Source organism: Rhinolophus hipposideros (genome assembly GCF_964194185.1).
Source record: "Rhinolophus hipposideros genome assembly, chromosome: 4".
Lineage (NCBI taxonomy): Eukaryota > Metazoa > Chordata > Mammalia > Chiroptera > Rhinolophidae > Rhinolophus > Rhinolophus hipposideros.
This window is the reverse complement of record NC_138050.1, coordinates 101,021,903-101,032,890: the sequence shown is the minus strand read 5'-3', so window position 1 is coordinate 101,032,890 and position 10,988 is coordinate 101,021,903.

Below are 10,988 nucleotides of genomic sequence, written 5' to 3'. Positions count from 1 at the left end.
GAAATCTACTGTTGGTTTTTATACCTGAGGACACAACTGTTTAGAAGTGCAGAAAATGTCTCCTTCACAAATCTTATTTGCTTCGCTGAGAGCCAGGATGATTCATCAAGGTTGGCCCAGTGCTAGTTAAGATTTGTAAAGGTTAAAGTCAAGGCAGGTGCCGACCAGAATGTCAGGAGCTCACGCCCGACGTTCCTATCTTTCCAGTGCAATTGTTTCTTGGACGCCAAGACTATTTTTAAAAGAGAAAGAATCCTACTCTGCTTGTGTGCAATGTATGTCTGCAGCTACATATATCTATATAATACTTGACGGTTTTAAAATTTGAGAGGCCATGTGACATAATGAAGAAAAGCACAGGCCTTAGAGAAAGACAGATCCGGAGTCCTAGAGAGGTATCAGCATCTATTAGTTTTCTTACCTTGGGCACTTATTTGCCTTTTCTGAAGCGGAGCTTTGTCATCTGTAAAAAATGAGGATAATAATGCATGCCCCACAGGAAGTGATTGGGATGTTTTATCACAATGCCTGAAATGTAGGAGATGCTCAATATCTGATTAAACATTAATTCAAATGGAGCATTGGTAACAACTTCATATATGAGAATCTAGGTTTGCCACAATAAAAAAGTTAGTTGTTGATAATTATTCTTAACCATAATTGTAAGAGAAATAACAACAGAATTTCCTTAAAGAGAGAGGATATATTATTAGTACATTTAGAATGTAAGAAAAATAACACTGTAGAAAACACTATTAAGTATAGCGAAATATACTGTAGAACAACAAAGGGCAAGACATTATGTTGCTTTTAGGCCATTCATTTGTTCACTCCTATTAATAAAAATAATCCCCCCACACACACTTGAGTAAACCGAACAGGTATTTTTCTAGGATTTACTTTAAATGGGACTGATTGATATTTAGATATTCAAGTTTGTTAATTTAGCTAGTGTCAATATGTATGTGTGTGTCTAGTCTTCTGCCCTGTTCAGAGATATTAGCTAATATGTGCCTAATAACTGTATGGAAATTAAAGATTAAACAAGATAAACAAGAAGACCTAAGGGTCGTGGAGTTGAGAGCTGGGCTCACTTTCCTCCGTCATTTTGTCTGAATGTGTCTCCGACCTCTCACTTGATATGAAAAGTTGGAAAAGCACTTAAAATCTCGGATGGTTTATTGAAGGGATAATAAAACTGAAGTACCACATGTTGATGCTGGATACGTGAATGAATTCAGGGTGCGTATTCTCTAAGTATTTAAAATGTTATTAGACTATATTATCATAAGGTCTTCATTTTGGATAAGATTTCCGTCTAAGAAAAATAGAGTGATTGATGTTTTGTTTCTCTTTTTTTTTTTTTCCTGGAAAATAAGAAACTGAATTAAGGATATGATGTTAGCTGTAATTCAGCAATACCAGTGTTTGACAGAGACTGTTTGGGTGAGAAAGGTTGGTAGTCTCTTGAGTGGATTATGATTCTAAGTAGTAAGACAGTACGGTTAACCACGGACTTCCTTGATGGACCATTTTGAAAAGATAATTAGCCAAAATGCTGCTAAAAGACTGAAATACATCTGCAAAATGATAGCAGACATAGAAAGGATGCTGATTTGGTCCCTAAGCTAGTGCACTTCTCAAACACATGCATTGTGATTTTATTCTGGCAACTTCTAGGGTTGCAGGACAACTGCTAAGTGAGCAAGTCCTCAGCTCCAATCTCGTCTAGTTAGTAGAAGTACTGACTGTTTCCTGCTTCATCTCAGGAAAGCAGCCACTGAGAAATGCATAGTCATTCTCATACCCTTCCCTTCATTTCTCTCTACTGTTCCCCAACTATCTTATTGCACAATCTGGCTTGTGTGCCCAACACTTTTCAAAGCTCAATATAGCACACAAACATCTCCGAACTCTCAGGTGCCATTAGCACGAACAGAGGACATTAATAGCAGACTCTCAGTTGCAAAGTCATGTGTATCCTAGTTTTAGTGTCTGACTTCTGGACAACCCATAAGATGTTAGCAGTCAATACACCACAGGTTTTCTTAACGAAATGAAAGGTTAAGCTTGGACTTTTCCGGGCTCTTCCACTTATTCCGTTTTGCAGGTTACAGGTGAGTCTAATAGAGAAGTGGCTATGTGTTTGAGCTGCTGAAGAGGCAGCAACTTCTTGGAAGTATGATAGGGCTGGAAAGTAATATTGAACATCGGCATCACATGTTTCACTAACTGACACAGAAAATTAACAATAGACGATGGTTTTCGTGGGTTGAGCAGCAGCCCAGATGGCCAGGATGTCAGATGTTGCTCTGTATTCAATAATTGTTTCTTGAGTCCTGCTGGTAGGCTAGCCATACTATTAATTAATTCATTAAACAAGTATTTATTAAGCACTTTCTGTGGGCTGGGGTCAGAGTTAAGGGCTGAGATAAAAAGGAAAGAAAATAGAGGGGCTTCTCGGCACGTTCATAGAGCGGTCATGGTTATTACCATGACGTTCCTTCAGCGTCAGTTGAGAAGAGCACGGACAGATTCTGCAGGTTAGATTCCTCTCTAGCTGTGCTGCTGGCTTGTGGAGGGTCTTGGACGGGCATTTAACCCCGCAGTCTCACTTTCTGCTTCCATACAAGGAGGCTGATGATAAAACTGACCTATCCAGCTTTGCCACAGTGTCACTCTGATGGACACACGAGATCATCAATATGAGAATGCTTTGAAAATTGTGAAGTGCCTATTTTAGTTTCACGTTGCAATAGACAGAAATCATAATTCCCACCTCTTCCCCTCACATGGATGCTGTTGCTTCTTGGCGTTTATTGACCAACAATGCTTTCTCCCTGATTTACAGACGGAATTACACAGACTTCCTGCCCTGTGATTCTAAACCACGCAGACATGCCTGATAGAAAGATGAGACAGCAATCACAGTGGACAATAGTGTGTGATGATTACTAATACCTTTATAAACGGTATGCATTTCCCACGTGGCAAGTGTCATGGACATTTTTCTTAGTACTTAGGATGTTTGCTTATTGTGCAAAAATAACTTACGTAATGTAAAACAAGAAGAAAGGTATGGGTAGATCGAAAATAATGGAATTTGAGTAAAGAGAAGGGAATAAATAACACATTGGGCAGTTGGGTCCAACAAGATGTGTTGAACAGATTAAATACCGTATATGCAACATATTACTATATGCTTTACACTATGCTGAGTCCAACACTGGTGTTGGCGTGAGATAAATAGCAACTGAGTTTGCAAGTGGATTCTTCAGTTTACTCTGAAAACTATGCCAAGTATTTCAACTCATGGTTGATTGTGGTATTATAGTTAGCTTCGAAGATATTATTTTTAAATAGTAACAACTGCAGGAAAACACCCCTGAATATTTTAGCATTTATACAATGCCTTAGATTTTACAAAATTTTTATGTGAACAATTTAATCTTTGTAATAACTGTGTGAGATGGGCATCATCATTTCTAATTTAAAGATGAAAACGCTGGACAGGAGTTGGTAATTTACTCAAAGTAAGACAGTAAGTGGGAGACCCATGGCTTGAACCCAGGTTTTCTAACTCTGAGATGAGTTTTCCATCTTTGCTTCACATGAATAAATCAACAGTCTAAAATAAAGCACAATTATAATGGGCTGAAAAAAAGAAGGAAACCTGGAAAGTAAATTAAAAGGCAAATTCAAAGCACAGATTGAATTTGGAAGCATTGTCCCTCTTATCCCTCCTCTTATTCCAGTTGCAGAATTTTCAAGTCAGTTCCATTGATTTCCAGAACGATGCAGGCATTAGAAGGATTTTGTGAAAAGGTCATTCTATGCAAACAGTACCTTCTTACAGAATGTCAGTGTGAAGGTTTAATTGTGGATTGTGGTTCTGCATATGTGTTGCATACATTACTTTCACAGTGTTATTGGTATGCTCAAAAAAGAGACTGAGGTGAGAGTCACTAAAAAGTTTAAAGCGTTAATTTTATTTCATATGCAATATGAAATCTGAAAAGGGAGTGACAATGGCTTTAAACTTAATATAAGCCAAAACACAAAGTCATGAAAGTCATAATTGACATTTCCATTTTAAGAATTAAACATGATTCTGCATTAATAACAAGGCTACATGAGTAAAACCTATACAGGTTCATATAATTATGCATTGTTGTCAACACAACTTTAATGATTTCCTGGAAATTCAAACAGTCTTCTAGTCAAAGAACAGCTTACTACGTGGCCTCTTGGCCAAAGTTAGGGTAAAAGACAACACCAACTACAATAACTCTTCGGGTAGGGTCTGGCTGCTAGAACAGAATATCATAGACTGAGTGGCTTAAACAACAGGCATTTATTTGTCACAGTTCTGAAGCCTAGGAAGTCCAAGATTAAGGTGCTGGCAGATCCAGCATCTAGTGAAAACCCTCTTTCTGGTTTGCAGATGGTGGTTTTCTTGTTGCGTCCTCACATGGTGGAGAACAAACTCTTCCATCTCTTCTTGTAAGGGCACTAATCCCATTCATGGGGGCTCCACCCCCATGATTGAATTAACTCCCAAAGGCCCCATCTCCTGACACCATCACATTGGGGCTAAGGATTTCAGGATACGAGGTGGGGTGGGGGAGGGCACAAGCATTCAGTCCATAGCAGGTAGGTGAGCACATTTAGCATTTTCCTCCCCTCCCCGGCCCACCCCAGCACAATACGAACATCTTAACACAAGATCTTTTAAAACAATAAGAACAAACTCTTGCTTCTTCTCTCTTAGACTATTGCCTCCACTCTAGAAATCTAAAATGGAGATTGTCTCACTAAAACAGCTGCTAAAGGCCAATTTCCATTTCTTTTCATTTTTCTTCGATACTTATCATGGAATAAAACTATCAAAATGTATGAAAATAACATTGTGCTCTGGATTTTCTATTCTACAGTTTCAGAGAATCATCTGACCAGAGGAGTATTTTATTGATCATCAATGTCTGGCTCTAGGAAGTACTGTGTATAAATACTTTTAATTAGACCTATTTATAAAGAGCTTCAGAGAGGATAATTCCACCATCTTTCTTATGAACTCAATTTGGATACAATCCCTTTGTCAGGAAACTCTTCTTTATGCTTTGATTAAATCCCTTATATGCAACAGATTAAGAAATATAAATATACAGACCGAATCTTTGCACGTGAAAACTTGACTATTAGAATATCTTAAATATGGGAAAAGAACTTGATTTTATTTATTTCCAAAAACTTGTGTTGTGATTTTTATAATATAAAACTCACTGATGAATGTTTCAGGCTAGGTCATACAGGTTGCAATCCCTTGATGAGATCTTCATGGTTTGGGGGTTGGTTTACAATTTCAAAAATTTTTGGAGTGGTCTGGCGCCAAGGAACTATTTAATGCCTGCTGAAATCACAGGAAACTGATTTAGATAGGTGAATATATGGTGCGATATGAAGGGTAGGAAGTTGATCAAGAAGGAGGGAAGACAGATATGTGCCTTTTCTGCTGGGCTGTTCTTGTTTAGACATCACCGTATCTGAAAACTGAATTCCAATAATATTTTATTTATTCAGAATATCATCTAGACACGGGAAGTAAGTAAAAAGAGACTGTAGTGAAAAATAGATGTTCCCAATTTTATCCAGTGGAGCTCTCTTTCAAGCGGAGAAGAATCTACAATCAGTCACACTGATAGAAATAAGAAGAGATAGCTGACATCTTAAAGAAATATAGAGAAAGCAGACATGTGGACTCAAAAGTCTATTTTGTGGAGGAAGATGGTTTATTAGGGTTCTCGAGAAAAGAACAGATATGCATACAGTTGACCCTTGAATAACACAGGTTTGAAATGCATGGGTGCACTTATATGTGGATTTTTTCCAATAAATATACAGTTGGCTCTCTGTACCTCCGTATCTCCAGATTTTGCATCTATGGATTCAACCAACCACACATGAGAAACAGTATTTTCGATCCAAGGGGTTAGGAATACATGGATAGAAGTTGGCAGATGGTCGACTTAAGTTATACGTGGATTTTTGACTTCATCCCTAGCCCCCATGTTGTTCAAGGGTCAACGGTGTTTATATACATATACATATACATATACATATATATATATATTTATATGATGTATGTATTTATTATAAGGCATTGGCTCACATGATTATGAAGCACTGCAATATTCTGTCTGCGAGCTGGAGGCCCAGGAATGCCAGTGGTGTAGTTCCAGTAGGAGTCCAAAGACCTGAGAGCCAGAACAACAGACGGCATCAAGCAGAGAGGGAATTCTATCTTTCTCTACTTTTTTCAAGTCCTGGACAGATTGGATCATGCCCATACACACTGGGGAGGGCAATGGGCTTTACTCAGTCTACAGGTTCAAATACTAATCTCATCCAGAAACATCCTCACAGACTCACCCAGAAATAATGTTTAGCCAAATATCTGGGAACCCCACGGTCTAGTCAAGTTCACACATAAAACCGTGTTTCCCCCAAAATAAGACCTAGCCGACCATCAGTTCTAATGCCTCTTTTGGAGCAAAAATTAATATAAGACCCGGTCTTATTATACTATAAGACAAGGTATAATATAATATAATAAATATAATTAATGTACAATACCAGTTCTTATTTTACTATAAGACCGGATATAATATAATATAATAAATATAATAATATAATATAATATAATATAATATAATATAATATAATATAATATTAGTACTGGCTCTTATATTAATTTTTGCTTCAAAAGACGCATTAGAACTGATTGTCCGTCTAAGTCTTATTTTTGGGGAAACACGGAGTTAACTATCCCGGAGGGTAAATTCTATATACTCCCAGTAACCACTAGGGGCATGTCAACATTAAGGAAGAAGGAAATGCTTAGTATTGTCTCATTTAATCTTCATAAATAGTGCTAAGAGGTAGGTATTAAGTTATCTCTATTTTCAGATAAGGTAACTGAGGTTTCTAAGTTAAAAGTAAAACTTCCCAAATTCACTGAAATAACAATAGACCCATGATACAAATCCAGCTCAGTCTGATCTGAAATCTCACCCTATTTTTACTCTTTCTGTGCCATCTATTTTACCGTTAAATATTAATGTTTATTCTAGAGATTTTGGTTTCTGAAGATTAGGTTAAAGAATATACAACATACTATATGTTAGCAGGACTGCCAGAAAGTCATTCAATTAAAAAATCTTTTTCTTAATTATTCTGGTCAAATATGGATGGTTTTGGTACATTAATTTAAAGGCTGGTTTTTGAGAATGAAGTGAAAAAAAAAAGGAAGTGGAAAGCATCCATCTCTTTAAACTTCAGCCACGCCAGGTACTGCATATGAGGGATGTTATATGGCTACTCAACTTGGTTCTGGACCAATTGCTTCATCCTGTCTCCCAGTTCCAAATGTTGTTTCTACCTTCACCTCACCTTTCAGATGCAATGCTATAAACTTGGTATCTCTTAATAAAGACTTTGGTACCTCTTTCTGTCCAAGGCAACTCCTGGCCCACGGTGGCCCTACACAGAGAAATTTGTGACATCTAGCACTGGGAAGAATAAAGATAAGTGATCCTGTGCAATAAGAGGATACCCTTGCAGTTACGGAAATTCTCTGATTTGCTAAATATAATGACTGTCTCCTTTGATTAATGCCAGAGACATGCTATCAATTCTCCAAAGCTTTTTAATGCATATTGTTACGCCAAGTACTGTAAACTAGTTCCAAGATTATAGCTTCTCTCACATATTGCCTTTTATTATCTCATTATTTTTTTATATGAGTTGCACATACAGGATGGTAACTTACTTGGTTAGAACTTTCATAATTCACTATGTAGGGTGTATATTCTTCAGAGAGCTACTATAGACAATTAATCTCACTTGTTTTCTTTCTTTCCTTCTTTCCTACCATCAATTATTTAGGTTTCATTTTAAAAATAGCACCAGAGGTCCTGGTCTCTTAGATTGGCAGAATGGGGTAGGCTGTGTTGGGGTTGTTTTACTAAGGCATCAGTAGCCTTCTGTACAACTAGCACATTGGCAAAAATATAAATATTGTTATATGTTTCATTAGTAACAATAGCTTCCTGGGTAAAACAGTGAACATGCCCGATTGCAAAAGTAGGGAATTCTGTTGGAATTATAGCCAGCATTTGCATTGTTAAGCACTGTTTTTGGATTCTTACAAGCAAAATAAAACAAACCTCCTCAATTTTGCCTGCAGCAATTGACATAAAACATGAACTCAAGTAACTTACCTCCAGGCTCACCTTCTGCAGAACCAGTAGATGGTCACTCCATAGAACACTCTGGTTACTTATTGAAATCGAGAATCTTTTCTGCTCCATCACGGAATGCAGTACCAGATCCAAGGTCAGAGCTGGACTTCATCTTGGGGGTGGAGGTTAAGTAATGCAAAGCATCCACAGAATGGCCAGAGGCCAAGGAGAGGCTTGTGACTCCAGAACATGTCAGCTGAAGGTGAGATTAAGTTTTAAAAGGACCATTAACATGTACTCATTGTTAGAGGTGGGGAAACCAAAAGGACAAGTGTAAAGGACTTGCTGAACAAAAAGCCCATCTTGGAAAGAAAGAGCATGAAAGGGAAAAAGAAAAAAACAACACTTTTGAGTCTTTTTGTGAAAGTGTTGTAACATTTTGCTAAAATGCTAGAATTTAAATGGCTGAACTTTGATTTGAATGACATTTAAAAAAAAAGAACCTATGCAAAGAAAATGTCTGGAAGAGTATATGCCAAAATAGTAATGATGGTTGCTCCCTGAGAGGTGATGTTACAGCAATTTTTTCTTCTTTATACATTTCTGCATTGCCTATCCCCTCTCCGTCCCCCACAATGAGCACACACACTGCTTTTACAATTGAGGGGGATAAAACAGTGAACTATTTTTGTTTTAAATAAAGACATTTTAAGGTTGGTTTTATTCTGTAAAATAAATTTTTGCATAGCTAAATTAGCAGGGCAAAGTACCATTGGGGAAGCAGAACCTGTGTGACGAAGAAAATATAGACTAATGAAAAACAAATGAACACAAAAGCTTGGGTTTGCAACAGCAGCAGAATTTATAGAATGACAGCACCTCTAGAATTAGGGAACCCACAATTTCCTGCATGTGTCTGTTTCTGCCAACTTTTGGTTGTCTGTGGTTTTCTTAAAATATCTTTGGAAGGGACTCCCAAGAATCATCAAATCAGTTCAACATCCTTTCATTTATAATCTAACAAAGGCTTCCAGAATTTCTACAAGAGCTTCCCTTCATGCACATGTTCCAATTATCTATCCAACATTTTTGACTTAGATGACACGAAGAGTTACTGAGCTTCTAAAACATGAGGGACCTTTCTTGCATTAAGGAAGAAGGAAAAGCTACTTCATGTAGTTTTCTTAATCAGTAAGGTAGTTATAGTCTCCACTTTATATAGGATGGCCAACTGAAGCTCAGAAAGTGCGTTGCCCAAGGTCTTACAACCAGTTGTTGGCCAGACTAGGATTTGAACTCGGATCTTATTACTTGGTGCCCAGTGTTATTTTCATATGACACTGAGACTACCTCTGGAAAAGGGAAAAGGTGTAACTGTTGGTCCTGAGGAGGCAGGGTATGTAAAGTACTCAATACATGGATGGTTGGCTTTCAATAGCTCGAATTATGTGACTGGCTTTAGGTCTGTACCACCCTGTAAGTGAAAGGGAAGTTCACAGTTGCGTTGCTTTTAAACACTGAACTTCTTGTTTTCTTGTATTATTGCTTTTCTACTCCTTATAATTTTGTTATGAATTGAGTGAAGGAGTTGTATTTATAAATGTTATAGTAACCAAAAATAATTCTGTATTAATAAGTGAAAAGAAACTGAGAAGGTAAAAATTAAGAAATTTTCAGGAGAGGAATGATAAAATGTTAAAATTTTTCAAGAATAGACTACTGGGACTTTGTAGATATAGAAATTTAAAAATACATGGGTGGCTCTACTAATTTTTTTCTCAGTTGAATGTAAACTCGAGCATATTCTACTCAATTCTGTGCTGCACGGGGATCTCCAGTGAGAGGTAATCCATAGCTGCCATTGAGAGCATGGTCCATTTTTTGTCAGTAATTTCCTTCCTCTCCCAAATCTAGAATTCAGAATACAGCAATAGAATAGATTTTACTTTATACATCATGTGATAATCTAAGTGATTACTACTAGGGAATGTCAATATGAAAACATGCATGTATACATTGGCCACTAATAATTTTCCACTGAAAGGTATGTTTATTTAACAAACAGCTTCATTACGTTGTATTGGTAATTCAAATGGAAGTTTGTTGTACCTGGTCAAGTGATAAATTAGTCTTATGTTCCTGTTTTTGTTTCCAAGAACAATGATAGCTAGATTTTAGGCCCCTTCAAGGCAGAGATAGATTGCGTTTTATCCTTTAGTGGTAATAACCACGGCGTGAGGAACAGAAGTGATTATGAAGTAGGTTCTCAATAAATAACTTGTTTGGTTTACTGATTTGCTTAAGCATCGTCTTTAGATTAAAACTAGAAGCGAGGACATTAGTAAATCTACCAATTCATTTCCAGTTAGCCATAACTGTCAATGTGTATGTGAAACACGGGTTCTTAACCTGAGCTTCAGAGGAGGTTCCCTTAACTCCCTCCAACTATATTCAAAACTTGTTTGTACGTTCGTATGTTCTTTTTCCTGAGGAGATGATCCGTAGCTTTCTTCAGCTTTCAGGAAACCCGTAAGTCCATCAACTATGAAGAACCATTGGTATCGAATCTAAACACCTGCTTCTGAAATGTCAGCACTGATAACTAAGAAAACCTGCCTACTTTTGCTTGGGAGAAACTGTAACTTTTTTTCTCTTATGTTTGATTTTCCTAAAGATGCGTGATGTCCAGTCAGAATTGTTATCGTACGTAATGTCTGAAATAAAGCAATGCACAAAAGCACGACTATG